Raw genomic sequence first — 17,839 nt, 5'->3', positions numbered from 1 at the left:
AGCAGAGCTCATATCCTGGGTGATGGGAGTGCTTAACAAAGGATGCCATCTGTCTGAGGCATTGCCTTTTGAAGATGTTCTGATTAGTGGGGAGGCTCATGATCCCATGATGGAACTGGCCAAGTCTACAACCTTCTGCAGCTTTTTCAATCCTATGCATGGGAGCCTCCATACCACAAGAGGTGTCATTGGCATAAGAGATGATTATAGCAAGTAGCAATAATGCACTTAAAGAGGAAGCTTTAGAAGAGGTCATTACAGTGGACACAACTGGTAGTGCCACTGCCTCAGCCCCTGGTTTCACCCTGACTTTGGGTACTATCTGTGCAGTGTTTTCATGTTCCTCCTGTATCAGTGTGGGATTCCTGCAGGTGTCCAGGCTTCCTTCACATGCTAAATGTGTATGGGTTAATAGGTCAAATAGCCACTGTAAATTGCTCCTACTCTGTAGATAGTGACTGGTTGAACTCAGGCAACAGGATCATGCTGTATCTGTATAGGCTCTATCACTTCAGCTCATGTGGAGAATAGTACCAACAAAGATTAGCTGTGCTCTGTACTGTAAATCTGATAGCAGAGGGGAAGAAGACTCCCTCACCTTTCTGGTCATACACTATTCTCATTGCTGCCATCAGGAAGGACCCACACCACAAGGTTCAGGAACCGGTATTGCCCCTCAAACATCAGGACCTTGAACCAGAGGGGATAACTTCACTCATCTCAACATTGAAATGTTCCCACAACCTATGGACTCGCTTTCAAGGACTCTTCATCTCATGTTTATCCATTTATTATTATTATTTTGCCTGATTTTTTTTGTTTCTTTGTATTTTCTGCAAATGCCCACAAGAAAGTGAATCTCATGGTTCTATATGGTGACATGTATGTACTTTGACCACTGTAGAAAGCATTGAGGGGAAAGCCAACAAGCACCTGCAGAGGTGGCTGGGAAATCCTCCCCCCCCCCCCACCGCAAATTTTTCTTCAGTGGGGCTTTACATAAGATTAGGCCAGCTATAGCTCTCGTTGTTATCGGTAGTGGAGGAGCCTAAGGTGGCAAAACATAGAGTTGTGTAACACTGAGGGGCTCCGATGCTAATAAAACAAGCAGGAGTCACAACAAGACGGCGCCGCAAGTGGGCTGCCAGCTCAGCCACAGACCAGGCAGTGAGCTCCCTGCAATTGAAAGACATCATTGGCAACCTATTGAACTTGCCAGCAATGTCCAGATTCAGAAAAAAATTATTAATTCAAATCAATTGGTGCAAGCAACAAATGCCACATTTAGATAGACTTACACAGAATTCACAGTACAAAAGCAGACCTAAGGTTTACGAAATTAAATAAAATATTATTGAAATTAGATAAAATTAAAGCTCATTTATGGTAATCAAATATTTAAACTAATTGAATGTATTAGCTTAAAACTGTGCAGGCAAAAAATGTGAAATATTCATGACTGTCTGAAATGTGTGTATAACAGTTTAAAATTCAGGAATCAGTAATTATGATATCCTTATGATGGATGTAAGAGCTTAGCAGTAGAATTAAGGACTTATCTTGACTTTTTCTCCTTATTTAGAAGCTTTTCTTAATGGTCAAGATTGATAACCCCTCAGTTCTGGTTATGTGATTTTTTTTCTGCACTTTCTTCTCAGAGTTGCTCATAAAATTCCTGGTATCTCTCCCAGAGCTCACCGGGGTGGGAAGATGGTCATCAGGGGGGAATGGAAGGAACAAAGGGAATGTTTGTGATGGGATAAATACAAATAGACTGGATGCATGTTCGGACTAAGAGAGGATTTGTTACTCATATCTGTTCTGTCCGCAGAGCTTATCAATTGAAGGAAATGATTGGAAACTGAAAAGGAGAGAGAAAGAGTAACAGAAAGTTCTACAACAATCCAAGACATAATAGTACAGATGCTGGAAACCTGAAATAAGATAGAGGATGCAAGCAATATTTATCAGGTTAGACAGGAGCTGTGGACAGCAAACAGGAAGAATTAATATTACAAGTTGATGATCTTTCGTTAAAAGTGACCAGTTCTGATACAAGCTGGAAACCCGATTCTCTGAAATTACTGAATTCTCTCTAAGTTTTTAAGGTAATAAAATCTGATGTAACCTCGAGAAACAGTACGTTGCCCTCTAATGCAGGGAAATGCTGAATTCAACAATTTCACTAAACTAGACTTTCCAGATTATATTGGAACCAATCAGTTCCAGTTGAAGGTCATAACTCTTATTGGTAGCTTTGTTTTACACCCTTGCCAGATGCTGTTTGACCTGCTGAGTATTTAAAGCAATCTCTTTAATTTCAGTTTTCCAGCATTTGCAATGGTTTTGGATCTACAACTGTGTCATTCTTTTCTTCTCCTTCTCTTAGCTGTTTTCATTACTTTCTTCTATTGTCACCTCCTCATTCAGATCAGTCAACATTAACAGGTTTCACTGTCCTTTCTCAACCAAAATCATTAACAATTTGTCATTAGGTGTCTCGTCTTCTACCTTTCCTTGACATGGTCTTTGCTGACCCCATCCCCCTCCCTTCAATAAATGTAAAATATATTTGAATTCTAACTTCTAGTGGTTCTTGTGAAAGCTGAAACATTAATTTTGTTTTGCATGTCACAGATGTTTCTGTCTTGTTCAATATTCATATCGTGTTTTTATTTCAGATTTCCGGCATGTTCTGATTTTGCTGAGGGACAGCTCAGGCTGGATATATTAAGAATCTCATGAACATTTTGACCAGAGTCGTAGGGATGCAAAATCCTCTTTAATAGGCTGTTATCCTTCTTAGCATATGGAGAATGACTCTTGAGTTTGCCTACATCATTATAAATTTGGTAGATTTGTTGGCAGTTAGGTCCAAGTCAGAAATTGTTCAACAGATGGAAATTTACTGGGGGGATTCCTAGAACTGACGCTTATAAAACGAGATAATCTGAAATATCTAATTGGTTTTCTATACTTTTAGGTAGGTTTAAATTGAAAAATATACCCTTTCATTCCGTTTCGTGAAAGCTGGGGCCCAAAGTGTATTAACATGTCACAAATTCTTCAAAATTTCACGGTTATGAATATTAATTATTTAGAACGGAAGCTCTAGTGTGATGATTGAGTGACAGAGCTGTTACCCAATCATAGCAGATACCTGAGGAGGCAGGGTTAATTTGAACCAAAGGGTAGCCCGAGTGGCTGCACTGTGGGAAGCGGTGGGCTAGACGACATAATTGGCCGTCCCCTTTCCCTGTCTCTTGGACACACCTCCTTTCACTGGAGGCGGTGCAAACTTCAAGAGTGTCCAATCACCGTGCGACATTTCCTTCCCGCTCGTATTGGATGCTGAGCAGGTAGCCAATGAAAACAAAGAGGCGGGTTGAGGGGGAGAGTCCGGGGCGTGTTGACGTCATTAGGATGTATCGATGTGAGCGCGTGGCGGCGCCGCGGTGGTGTCAGTCTGATGAAGATTGGCATGAAGGTAAGCTGTCATTCACAGGGAGACAGAGTAACCGCGGTGCAACAGTGTATCACGGGGCAATACAGTGTAATCAGCGGCGCACACGGATACATTGCACACTGTGGCTGCAAATGCTGCTGCAGCCGCTTCATTCAGTCAGTCATTGTCCCAACCGGAAGAAAAGACGCACGTTTAGATTGCTGTGTGTTTTGCTTCTCCCCTCTGCATTTTCCACCTCTCTTCTCTCCACCTCTTTTCCTTCCTCTCTCTCTCTCTTAGATTTTACAGCTGATGGGGGGGTGGTTGTGGCGGAGAAAGTAGCTGCATTGTTAAGCGATGAGCGGGGAGCCGTTCTGTTTGCTTATGGAATCCCGTAGTTTTCCACATAGCTGTCTGACAATTGCATCGTCCTGGGCACTCAAATCTCAACTTCTAAACATTTTCTACTTTTTTTTTGTAAACAGGGCAACTAATGGATGATATATTTTAAGGAATTTTCTGAGTGTATTTTGTAATGTTTTGGTATAACACGTTTTGTTTTGTAAGTCTTTTATAACAAATGCACTTTCTAGATGTTAAAAGCGAGGAGATTCATTTCCGCAACGAAGGAATAAGCTTCGATTTAGCCTCTATTCGGTTTATCTCTTTACCGCCACCTCGACTCCTTTTTTTCTTTGATACAACTATTGACCTGATGTACTTTTCTTGTTTCTCCCACACCCCCTCCCCCTCTTGTATCAAGAAGAGCCTGGTACTAATTAAAAGGGACACTTGCTCAGTTACAGTTCATTTAATTTGTTATTGTCAGCGCATAAAGTTCAGCTTTGCAAAATATTTTTTTCTTTTCAAATGTAGTGTTCTAAATACTTCTGATCAGACTTTGAGGCTGTGATATTTTGAACTATGCCGACAGTCCTCAGGTTTTGTATTCCTGGATTTTAAATGTTACCCTTTTTTTGTTTGTTGTGCTGGTAGATCAAGGCGGAAATTTAGTACATGCTACTTTTCGGCTATTTCATTTGTCTTTAGTGTTTCAATCCATTAGTATAGTAGGAATGCTGCGACGTTTTTTATGATCTCGTATTTACTCCATTGTAATATTACTGAGGAAATCGAGAAGGAAAGGAAACATTTGGTTTCTCAGATATTTTGCATTATGGATAAGAGGAATGGTTTATTTTGGCTTGTATTCTATCGTTAAATTCATTTTAATTTGATGCATGGACTACATTTCAACCATCAATTGAGAGGCAAGAAACCCGATTTCGATCTTCTCGCGATTCTATGTACAAACCCCTTCGCAATTCAGTTTCCAAAATCTGCTCGTATCTCTAACATTTGGCTTTTTATTTGGGGGAAAAAAGCGTGCAGCCCTTTGCAATCAAGCGTATACTTTAATTTGCCAGAACGAGCTTCGGTTGTTGACTTAGATTCTTAACAATGTCTTCCCTTTAAGAATACAGCATATATCCTGTCACAGATGTGCTTCCAGGATCGCGTCTCCGATCAGTAGGGTTATGGAATTAATCGGCCAGTTGCGGCTGTGTCCACTACAGGCCAGTCCCACCAAATGCAGAACTAATTTCTTAAGAATTTTTATGTTGCTGTCAGGGTTATGCTGGGATTGCAATGATACCTATGGAATGGGAGTAAACGGGAGCGCCGTAGTGGAATTCTGTACAGGAATCAGGTATGGATTTGGGCAATTAAACTGTTTTCGGTTGATATTTAAAACAGAAGTACACGCTTTTTTCTTGCTCCTCTCGTGAGTTGTAAATTAAAATCCTGTCAGTGTGTTTGCGTTCCATTGAAGCAAGTTTGCTGTGCAATTCCACTTCTGTGTTTTGTTGTTGCTAGGCATGTTTGTGCGATAATTCCAGCTGTGTTTCTGTCTGCCACTCTGATCCTGGGTCATCCCATGGCTCGGAATCTTTTTACGCGTAGGAATTAAGGAACTACAATCAAGAAAGAATGTATATTTCTACACACGTTATCTCAGCACCGGCGATTAAATTAAATCTTAATTTATATTGAAACATCACCTAGAAGGAATTTGAGGGAATCAGTATTGTATTTAGATAAGGTGAATTAAAATTTCAACTTTGGCTTACAATTTTTTTTTGTTGTACAGTGAGACGCTTGTTCAGTTGGAATGCAAACCATTCTTTCTCATTTTGTCTGTCGATGTTTTGCGTCATTTTTTAACGAACAATTTGTAATCAATTTTTTCCCAGTGTGCTGGCCAGGAGGACATCGTCAAGTTTGCAATTACTTCAAATCTGAAGAGCTTCTATATAAACTTCATGTTCTATTTTCTTTTATATATTTTGATTTGTGTTTATAGAAATTTGGGTGTTAAACCACCAGCTGAATTATTGAACTGTTTTAAAGAAATATTAAGGGTAACGAAAGATGCACATCGTCAGAAAAATAAACTATGTTTTGTCAGCCACTATCTTGAAAAGGATTTTAGCAATGAAAAGTAGAAATGGCGTGGCAACCGCCAAAAGGAGGATTTTTTTTTAAAGAAAACCGAAGTTGCCTTTAAATATGTTTCATTTGGTTTAAAACGGCGTGTGGAGAATTTGAGAATGGCATTCTGGTTGTGAGGTAGGAATGGTTCTATAAGAGAAGTTAATTAACCTAAAACATTGAAATGAATTGCAGAATCATTCTGTTAGTGTCCAATCCCATAATTCCTGTGGGGCTTATTTATGCCTTGACTGGAATTCATCTTTTCCACGTTTTAGAGATAATTGGAGCTTGTTTACTTCGTTTTTAAAAACAACACATTCTGAAGTAGTGAATGTTAATTGCACTGATGCATTTAAGGAGAAACTGGATAAGAGTAAAAGGAAAATCACAGAGCAGTGGGGTGAGGATGCTTCAAGGAACATAAACAGCAACTTCGACTTCTGTTTACTTAGGCAGGCCACCAGTACATGTTTGCCCCGTTGAGCTGTGTGTAGCTCAGACTGACATGTTCTCTGCAGCTTTTTTTAAGACATGACAATTCAGTGATCATTTTCAATGGTAGATGTTCAGGAGCTGTGACTAAGCTCTTTGATTTGCCAGATGATTTTCGATTTTGTTGTAAACTTTTTCAGGGAGAATGTTGTAGAAGTAGTCAAGCACAAAGTACAGTGCTGTCGAGGGGATGGTGCCTTATTTATGAACAGTTGGCAAGTCCTGTGGTAGGGTTGAAAGCCTACCTGGATTGAATTGCTCTTAGCTTTCAATGTGAGCTAGATGAATATAGTGGTACAGAGAACATTTTGTGGTATTCCAAAGGTTATTTATTCAGAGATACAGTTTGGAACAGGCCCTTCTGGCCCAGTGAGCCACACTTCCCAGCAACCCACCTATTTAACCCTAGTCTAATCACAGGACAGTATACAGTGACCAATTAACCTACTAACTGGCACATCTTTGGGATGTGGGAAGAGACCAGAGCAACCAGAAGAAACCCATGTGGTCGTGGGGAGAGCGTACAGTACAAACTGTGCAGGAATTGAACTCTGAACTCCGATGCCCTGAACTGCAATACACTACCGTGGCGCCTGTTATGCCTGAGGGTCCTGCTTAATGCCAGCTGTTCAGCAAAGTGCTGCTAGATATTTCTTAGTTTGCATACAAGTTTTTCTCTTGTATCTTCCAAAGTAACATTTCAAACATGTCTTTTTATTTCTGTTCTGTATGGCATAATTTAAAAAAAAAGCTAAGTTGCGGTACATCAGAAACTTTTTGAGTTGCTAATTGTTTGTGAAGTTGTGGGGCCTGTTGGTAAATTTTGGCTTGGAGATTATGCTATATTTAACAGAAAGGTTCAATTTTCATTTTATTTCATACTATGGCTCCATTGTCTGTATTGACGTATAATTCAGCTGGTTCCTGTCTCTCATCCATTCTCCCCTCTTCCTGTGCCAAATCTTGTCTGGATAAATTTCAACTCCCTTTTTATCCACCTTCGCTCTAAATCTTCACTGCTTGCTCCTGGGAATGCGCTCCAGACCCTCATTGCTCACTGTGTAACATAATTTTTCCTCAAGTCATTTTTTTTTTGGCTTGTTTGCCGTCTGCCTTCATTCAGTGCCCCTACTTTTTGATGACTATGTCAAAAGGAAGAGTTGTTTTAAAATCGACCTTTTCTGTGTGCTTCATGATTTTAAATATCTCTTCTGAAGGTATCAACCTGATGTTTGAAGTGCTGGTAGATATTTTGTCTCCATTCTTTTCTATCACAGTGTTGTCACATAACTCAATTTCTTCATCCCTGTGATCATTTTAGTAAATCCCTTCCACACTACCTCTTAAAGACTTCATATCTTTCATCAAATGTGGCATCCAGACTGTGGACAATAATCCATCCATGACTATACTAATGTTTCAAGGCTCAAGGTACATTTATTCTCAAAATATGTATGCAGTATGCAACTCTGAGATTCGTCTTCTCCAGATGGCCACGAAACAAGACCATGGAAGTTGTTCAAATGAAAAACATCAAGCCCCCGTGCACAAGAAAAAAAACAAATTGTGCAAATGGCAACAAGAACATCAACCCCCCCCAACCATGTGCAAAAAACAAATCTCGCAAGCGGCAACAAGAACATAACATCCCCCCCCCCAGCGCAAAAAACAAATTGAACATTTGGCAACAAGTTCTTTAGAACTTTTTTGCTCTTGTATTTATAAATCCCAGGTTCCCAAATGTTTTTTGAACTGGCTGCTCTGGCACTTTAATTGAACCATGATCTTTCTGTTCTTGTATCTTTTCAATATGCGACCTCCAACTTCTATTTCCTCTTATTCTTTACACCAAATATAACACCATGTATCCTGGCATTAAATTTCATCTGCCTCTTATCTGCCCATTCCATCAGTCCGAGTATATCTTCTTTAAGTCTGTTACTATTCTCCACCTAATCCCTCGTGGCTCCAGGAGTGGGCCAACTGCAGATCTGGAGATTGTGTGCTGTAATCCAAGTCCAAGTCATTAATATATGTGGAGACAAGCTGTGGTCCTGGTACCGATCCCCAATGGACTCTACATACTTCTGTCCAAAGTAACTAAAGCAACCTTTTTCTGCTACTATTATCTACCTCTTAGCCAAATTTCTATGACTTTGTGTGCTCATTGTAATTTGCTGCAGAGACTGGTTGTTCAGCCATGACTGATATAGATACTGAGGCCATCATACTAAATCAAAATATTGCAGGTGTTAGATATCTGAAATAAAAGCGCAATATGTTCAGCATAATCGTTAGGCCAGGCTGCGACCTTTAGAGAGGAAAAGGCAGTGAGCATTTTTGATTCATCAGAATTGTACTTTAACCCAATAAAGACATGGGCAATATAAAGAACAAGACTTTTGGTTTTGTTCTGAAAATCCATTTAAGATGAAAAGGCACTTTCTGTGATAAGCTATTCAAATCAGTTTTCTTTTAGAACATAGAAAGGGAATCCGAATGTAAAATTGTTCTGAGGCTGGAAGTACAGACTAAAACAAATCCTGGAAATGCTCAGTAAGCCAGGCAGCATCTGTGGCTAGAGATACAGAATTAATATTTCAGGTTGATGGCCTTTCATCAGTCTTGAAACATTGTCTCTGGCACTTTCTCTTTCCGCAGGTACGACCTGCCAAGTTGAGTACTCATCATTTTCTGTTTAATTATGTGAACTTGTAAACTTCACTGTTCTCCAATATCACCTTCCTTCTCCTTTTCCAACCTCCTGCCCCCAAGTCTCTCCTACCCCTAGCAGATTTGTATTGAAACTGGGGTCTCTGTGCATCTGAAAAGCATTGTAAATTCATAAATTGTTTAATATCGTAGCTTGGGGGAGTAGAAAAAGGTTGGAACACCTTAATTATCCGTATTTGTTATTTAAACAAACCAATAACGTCTGATCAGTGGTTTCCAAATTCAAATTTGAGACAGTGTCACAGTTACACATATTCAGCGTTTTCAGGGAGCTGTGAACTTGCACCCCAGGGTCCCTGTGGACATAGAGTTAGGAGCAACACAGTATGGAAACAGGGTCTCCGGCCCAACCTGTCTGTGCTGACGAAGGTGCTCACCCAGGCGAGTCCCATTTGCCTGTGTTCGGCCCACGATGCCCTAAATCTTTCCTATCCTTGGACCTGCTCAAAACGCTTTTAAATATTGTTATTGGACCTGTCTCAACTGCTTCCTCTGGTAGCTTATTCCATATATGCACAATCCTCTGCCCCTCGTGATTTTATACACCTCTATGAGGTCACCCCTCAGTCTCCTGTACTCAAAGGAATAAAGTCCTAGCCTGCCCAACCTCCCCCTTAAACTCAGGCTCTCGAACATCAAAGCTCCTAAGATTCCTGCTGTTTCCCATATCCGCCTGGCCAGTATTAGACAACTGAAGATGAATTAGCCCACACTCATCTCAATTAAATTCCATCTGCTGTCGCTGTGTGCAACTTTCCAGTTGATCCACAGTACTGTGCAAAAGTCTTAAGCACATATCTATATTTAGGGTGCCTAAGACTTTTGCACAGTACTATAGTAATTTTATGTATTTCGCTGTACTGTTTCCACAAGAAAAAAAATTCTTGATGTGTGAGTGAAGATAAACCTGATTTTGATATGGGTCTCCATTGTTGACTGAGAGTGGGAAGGGGACAAGGAGAGGGGAATTATGGATGGGGAAAGGGAGAGGGGAGGGAGCGGGAAGCACCAGACATTCTGTAATGATCAATAAACCAGTTGTTTGGAATCAAATGACCTTGCCTGGTGTCTCAGGGCTGGGTACATCTGCACCCTTGCTGCTCCCATCCCTGGCTCTCCTCTGACACCTATCCCACACCTCTCTCGCAGTGCTCCACTATCGCCATTCCCAATATCCTTTGCTCCCACCAGATTTACACAACTCGCTCTCTGCTCCATGTTGACAAATACAGTACTGTGCAAAAGTCTTGGGCATATATATATGCCACTCTGTATCCTTGGGCAAAATCCTCACTATCTCCACCAATCATGGTAACATCAGAAATATATTCCGATGTTTCAGTTAACTGCATAAATATTGAGTATGTGAGAGCGCCTTGGGATAACCATCCCATCCATGTGTTCACCTCTCCAATGTCTTGCTCTGGTAGTTAGTCTTTATTTGAGCTTTGTTCTAGTGCATACTCTTTTAGAAAGCTGCACATTCGAATTCAGTCTTGTCCAATCCTAACATCAATGTCCTCTAACAATTTATTTCCTAGAATTCAGTCCTTCACCTTAATACTCTACCAAATGATGACACTGAAATAAAAAAATAGCAGAAATCATCATAAATATTTCTCCATTCTTCCCAGAACAAAGTTGACGACTTTTTTGTCTGTTCAGGGTTCTGAAGGTCATCCTTGCATCACCTACCTTATCCAGAACATTTGCTAAACCTGAGATCCCAGGTGGTCAGTACTGTTAGCTTACATGATCCTATCTTTTACTTGTGTTTATATAAACACATATGGGAACTCCAATTGACTGAAGTGAGCTTGCTAATTTTTAAACATGGATCAGTATTCTTGTCTTAGTCTATTGCTCTATTCAAACTGAGGCTTAGTATATGTTCAAATGCCACAAGTTTGGTTCAACATCCAAAATAAATCAGGACGGGACCTGCATTTTGTGGTGAATGGAGTCATAGAAATCTACGGCACATTACAGGCCCCTCGGTCCACAATATTGTGCCAACTATGTCCTTTCCATTTCATTCAATTGACTGCAAGGTTAGGCACAAAATGGAACTTGCACCACACCATCCCACATTCATCCCTCAAGATGCTCCCTTATAGTGTCAATTTTCCACTTTCTCTACCAAGACACCAGAGAAGATTTTCCCCTGGTAGGTAATAATCCGTAGTGGTCTAAAATGTGTTAAATTGTGATGAGGGAGAATGCTTTTCAACTTGCATGATAACTGAATGCACATAACCAGAGAAACAATCTCCCCATTTGTGTGGTAGACAGTTATAAAAAAAAAGAAATATTTCATAAAAGAGATAATTCCGGGAGGAAATCTTCAGACAAAACATAACCCAATTTCTATATGCTAAATGTGATGCAGCATGTTGTAAAATTGTTTTTGTTTGAATTTTTGTTTTCATTCTAATTTTCTACATTAATTTCATCCTTCCTGGGCTTCAACCCATATTAATTGGATGTTGCAGAATATTTTGTAATCTTTATGACGTGTTGGTCTGTCTTTATGATATTAAGTTATACTTGCATAACTTTCATTTTTATGTTGCATTTCACAATGAAAATATTTCACAGGTTAATCAGGCAAAACTTGACACTGACCAAAGTTAGGATAGATGATTGGCTAGCTTTAAGCTGCATTTTAAGTGTAAGAGATTAAGTGCATCAAGAAATGAAATTCAGTTTGGGGCATGGGCAGCTAAAAGTATGACTGCTGCTGTTGATGTGAGATTGGGAAGTGCCATTGGCTGCTGTTGAAAGAATGATTCTTGATTATATGGTTGAAAGAGATTGCAGAAATGGGATTTATCATTGTCTTAGTCTCAAAATTCAAAGTAAATTTATTATCAAAGTACCTATGCTGTTTGTCACCATATACTACCCTGACATTCCTTTTCTTGCAGGCATTCACAGTAGAACAAAGAAAAACAATAGAATCAATGAAAAACTGCACAAAAACAAAGACTGACAAACAACTAACCTGCAACAGAAGACAAACTGTGCAAATGCAAAAAAAAAACAAATACATAAATAAACAACAGTGAGAACAGGAGCTGTAGAGTCCTTGAAAGTGAGTCCATATGTTGTTGAATCAGTTCAGTGTTGAGGTAAATGAAGATACGCACGCTGGTTCAGGAGCTAGATAGCAGAATGGTAATAACTGTTACTGAACCTGATTTCTGTGGGACCTGAGGCTCCTATATTTCCTTCCCAATGGCAGCAGTGAGAAGAGAGCAAGGCTTGGGTGGTGGGAGTCCTTGATCATGAGTGCTGCTTTTTTGTGGCGGTCCTCCTTGCTCAATGGTGGCCGGGGGGGGGGGGGTGTTTCCACCACTTTTTGTAGTCTTTTCCGTTCTTGAGCATTGGTGTTTCCATACCAGGACATGATGCAATCAGTCAGGATCCTGTCCACTGTGTACCTATAGAAGTTTGTCAAGGTTGTAGTTGACATGCCGATCTGTGCAAACTTCTGAGAAAGTAGAGGTGCTGCTGTACCCTCTTTTCAGTAACATGTACAGCATGTGCTAGTCCCCTGACATATCTCCTGATAATGCCAAGGAAATTAAAGTTACTAACTCACTCCACTTCGGTTCCCCTAATGAAGGCTGGCTCAAGGACTCCCCCGGTTTCTTCCTTCTGTAGTCAATAATCACCTCTTAGGTCTTGCTGGCGTTGAGTGAGAAGTTGTTGTCGTGTCGCAATTCAACCACTATTTCTATATGCCGATTTGTCACCACCTTTGATTTGGCCAACAACAGTGGAGTCGTCAGCAAACTTAAATATGGCTTTGGAGTTGTGCTTAGCTGCTCAGTCAGAGGTATAAAGCTAATAGTGTAAGGTGCTAAGCACACAGTCTCGTGGTGCACCTGTGCTGACAGTGATTGTGGAGGAGACGTTGCCAATTGCTACTGACTGGGGTTTGCAACTGAAGAAATAGAGTATCCATTTGCACAAGGAGATATCAAGTCTAAGTCTTGGGGCTTTCTGATTTAGTTTAGAAGGGGTGATAGTATTAAATGCAGTCACTGAAGAGCATCCTGATGCACATATGCAGCTTTATTGTCCAGATGTTCCAGTGCTGAGCAAAGAGCTAATGAAATGGCATCTGCTGTTGACCTGTTGTGACGGTAGACAAATTGGAGTGGATCTAAATCACTCCTTGGGCAGGAGTTGATGTACTCCATAACCAACCTCTGAAAGCACTTCATCACAGTGGGTGTAAATGCTACTGGAGGATAGACACTGAGGCAGTTTACCATGCTGTTCTTGGGTACTATTATGATTGAAGCCTGCTCGAAGCAGGCGAGTACCTCTGACTGCCGAAGCACGAGGTTAACAATGTCAGTAAACATTCCAGCCAGTTGATTAGCACAGGTCTTGGCCAGATGCTTTCCATGGGTTCAACCTCCTGAAAGATGCTCTCACGTTGACCTCAGAGACTGAAATCACAGGGTTGTGAGAGGCTATGGGAGCTCGTGAGTTAGAAGTTTTCAAGTTTACATGCAATACTTCCCCCAATCTTTATTACTTTCAAGCCAATAAGAAATTACCTTTTTTTGGGTTTTTTCTGGGGGGGGAAGTTTATTGGAAAAATATTTCATATTTATTTTTCCTCTTTCCTTTTACATCTTTAGAGTCATAGAAAAACACAGCACAGAAACAGGCCCTTTGGCCCATCTAATCCATGTTGAACCATTTAAACTGCCTATTCCTATCGACCTGCACCAGGACTGTAGCCCTCCATACCCTACCATCCATATACATATCCATACTTCTCTTAAATGCTGAAATCAAGCTCGCATGCATCACTTGTGCTGGCAGCTTGTTCCACACTCTCACCACCCTCCGAGTGAAGAGGTTTCCCCTCATATTCCCCTTAAACTTCTCACCTTTCACCCTTAAGCCATGACATCTGGTTGTAGTCCCACCCAACCTCAGTGGAAAAAGCCTGCTTGCACTTACCCTATGTATACTCCTCATAGTTTTGTATACCTCTATCAAATCTCTTATCAATCTTTTACGTTCCAAGGAATAAAGTCCTGACAGCCTTCTCTTTCCCACCCTCCCTCCACCTTCTTTATAGGGTCTCTGCCCCTTCCCTCTACAGTCCTGACGAAGGGTTCCGGCCCGAAACATCGACCGATCTTTTCCACGGATGCTGCCCGACCTGCTGAGTTCCTCCAGCGTGTTGTGAATAAAGTCCTAACCTTGTCTTTCCTTATAACTCAGATTATCCAGACCTGGCACGGTTAATCATTTCTTTTTAAGACCAAAGTTGTTTCTGTCTCTTCAGCTGGAATGAGAGGTCTCTGGGGGAACTTGAAAAATGTGGCAGTAGTTTCCAAACTTGATATTTCACTAAGAAATGGGGAATATAGGGTCCCTTCATGTTATTTGTGACCTTACTTGTGGAAATCGCAAACATATTTTGAAAACATTTTTCATAATAGTTATCAGAATAATAAAATGTTTCATGGTATTTATCATTGATGAGATATATACAGTATATTCCATTAAATTAATTGTGGGTAATGCTGGGGAGAATATTTGAAGAAATGAAAGGATTATAGTCTATGTAGAGCAATAGGAAAAATATCTCTGACTTGCAGACAAATCATCTTACAATTCTCAGGACTGGAACCCTTATGTAACCCAAGGACTGCCCGTACTGTTTCTTGATGGTGAGCAGCTGTGGAGCAGTAGGAGTGGAGTTTTCTTTTTGGGATGAATTGCTGTTCAGAATATTGAATGCAATTTTTGTTTTTGCCTAATAATATTTTTGGTTGGCATGCCTTCAAAGTATTTTCTCTTTGAGACTGATCTGTACTTTCAGCTGATTTATTACATGACATGTTCACATCAAGGCAGTCTTTCAGCCCACTCGGCTGAAGTATGTGCTGAGATCCCACAGCTTTTCCCCCCATCACCTCATCTAATCTTTTCTATAAAGTGTTTATTGCTTTCACAACCTTCTTGTAAATCCATTCCCTTTGATGAGATATTTACAGATCCTCCTAACACTGGATTTGAAATTTACCTTTTTACCAATTGAATCATTTGTCATGCCGTCATACAAGAAAGATTCCATATCAATTGTTTTCTTTTGCTTTCTACATTGGTTTTACAGTCATTTTCTTTTAAGGAGGCAAGCTGAGATGTCCCCAGTGTTCACCCTGTTCAATCTTTTAAAACATTTTGAAGTAAGAAGTTTAGTCTTAACTAACTGGAAAGTAAAGCTCTCTTGACACTTGCCACAGTTGTTTAAGATTAGAGCTTCATCATTGCTTCCGGTTCAGATACTAAAATTAATTGTAAGATAAAGTTTTATATGGGTATCACCCACATAAACTCAGCCTTGATAGAGGACCTGTGATCATCATTGTCCTTGTTCCACTTAGTACAGTAGTGATCTTTGTTGCCTATCTGCTTGAGATCGTGAACTTCCGATTGTGAAGGATGTAGTTATGTCTTATGGACCAGTATGGAGAATGGAATTATTTAAACCTTTTTTATGGGAGTTTTCATCCATTCAGCTCAAGCTGAGTTCTGTAGAGATCCCAGAGATGGAAGCGCCATCTTGAACCCACTTCACTCAGCAAAATGGTCATAATGCAAATATAGTACCACATGAATGAAAGATGTTTCTTTGTGCAGCGAGGTGAGAGTGAAGGGGAAATACAATATGTATTCCGTTTTGCAGTAAAACAAACTGGAGTGTATGGTATGTAGGCCATCCTTGGGTTAAAAACACTCTACTTTTAGACAGCGATGAGCTCCCATCATATTAAATTCAAAATTCTGACAGGCTTACATATATTTGTTGTTCTGAATGGCAGAGCTAGTTTCTTCCCCCTCTCCACCTTTTGTAATTGTTCTTTTTCATCAAACCTGTGTGGTTTTGACGTCATTCATTTCGATATTGTGGAGTTAAGGTGACCAAATCAAGTGATTTTGTTTTTGTTTCTGATTTATGGGCAACTCAAAACGGAACCTATTCATTATCTTGGACAGGCCAGTATAGAAATGCTGAAATAAAAGCCCTGGTTGTATTGGGGATCAAGTGCCATTTTTCAAGCACTTTTATTAATTTGAAGGAAAATAATTTGTTAACTTGCACTGTCCTCCAACACTGGGAGTTTTGCACTCGTGAGCAGTGCTATCAGTGGCTGGGATATTATATCAGTCACAACACATGTGTGAGGACTTAGTGTAGTTCATGTAAAATAATGTGACCTGGTCAACATGTACCCCTACCCCTTCAACTACTCTCATTAAAACAGGTTATTTTCTTGGTCCCATTTTGATTTGTGCACTTCTACTGTCAGCACATTTCATAAAGTGTCTTGTATTGCAGCAGATTTCAGTTCCAGATTGTGTCATCAGCTTTGGGCTATCCAGAGGTTCTGAAAAGCATTGGGGAAATGCACATTCCTTTTCTCTTTTTTTTTGTATATAACGTATCATTGTGAAATGTTTTATTTGGGCAATGTCAATACTGATTGAGTGACTTCAAGCACAGTGTGAGCTGTTAATCTTGAACAGAGATTGCATGCTGTAGATTTTGACCATTTGTAGATCTTTGTAAAAATGGACTTCTATTTCCTACATATGTAGGTGTGTATTCTAACTTGATGCCAGGATTTAGTATTTTCAGCTATTGTTGGAATAAATTTATACTGTGTCTACATTATTTTGTTCAATTTATAAGCAGTACGTTTCAAGAGATGAAATCGTATCTGAATGTTGACTTTTGCTCCTCTTTCCTTCCCTTTAGCTGGCTTGGAAACACGTTTGCAACCTAGGAGGCCCAACTGAAATTGGTTTCATAATTTGTGTTCCGCTCATCTTTGTTTGCCACACTGGACATGGTGATCGATCGTAGACGAGCAACCTTTTGGGGGAGGCCTTTCATCCACTTGTTCCACACCTAATCATCTTCGCCCTTGTTTTCAACTCAGTGTGTGGCCGTAGGTCCTCGGACACAAAAGCAGTCTTGGTCAGGAATGCTGAGCAATGGCTTTGACTTGAAAACAAGGTCTGCCATATTCCACAGAGCATGAGCCGCAAGTTGCCAGCAACAGTCCTTGCACATTTCTTTCACATACTTCCACAGTTCCTGTAGAGTGGGCCACATAGCAGCTGGTGTGACAGAGAGAATGACAGGCAAATGCTGTGGGTATCTAAACTCTGGCTCATTGGCATGTAATTATTATCATGCTTACTCGGTAAACTTCAGGCAAGCAAGGAATTTCGTTGCACTCTATAAGACAATAACCAAATTTGAATCTGAATCTGCTCACCAACAATGGAAAGTTAAATAAGTCACCTATATAGAAGGAGCCAGATGCCTTCAGTGCTGGGGAGATTTATAGCTAATACAGAGGACTGCCCTAGTTTTCCAGTTAAAACCTGCTTCAGTGTTTGAGACCTGTACCTGTCTAGGGTTTTATAAATGCAGTCAGATTTCCCAAATGATATTTTTTTTAATGGTGTGTATGCTCAGTGGGCTCAGAATTTGGTACATTGAAGTAGCAGTGTACAGGATCTGTACATTAAAGTGGCCGCAACAATTTTGACCGCAGTCTTTTGCTTCAGCTTGAGCGTGACTTAAATCCCAATATTTGGGCACCCTTGATCTAGGCTGACGAT

At 40.3% G+C, this 17,839-nt stretch overlaps 1 protein-coding gene across 6 annotated transcripts in view; it reads left to right on the top strand.

Moving 5' to 3' along the window:
- The first annotated feature begins 3,425 nt into the window (after positions 1-3,425).
- The window catches only part of pknox2 (pbx/knotted 1 homeobox 2), a 522,498-nt gene continuing 508,084 nt past the window's right edge, over positions 3,426-17,839 (top strand). For 4 of the 6 annotated variants that reach the window (XM_072238378.1, XM_072238384.1, XM_072238383.1 and 1 more), the window contains exon 1: positions 3,426-3,487. The gene's annotated coding sequence lies outside the window, so the exon portion shown is untranslated. Of the gene's footprint in view, positions 3,488-4,948; positions 5,157-17,208; positions 17,226-17,839 lie in introns of those variants that run through there. The other 2 variants (XM_072238375.1, XM_072238376.1) reach the window with 2 other exon arrangements.

Source organism: Mobula birostris, chromosome 20, assembly GCF_030028105.1.
Source record: "Mobula birostris isolate sMobBir1 chromosome 20, sMobBir1.hap1, whole genome shotgun sequence".
Classification (NCBI taxonomy): domain Eukaryota; kingdom Metazoa; phylum Chordata; class Chondrichthyes; order Myliobatiformes; family Myliobatidae; genus Mobula; species Mobula birostris.
This window is presented reverse-complemented; position numbering and strand designations above follow the sequence as displayed.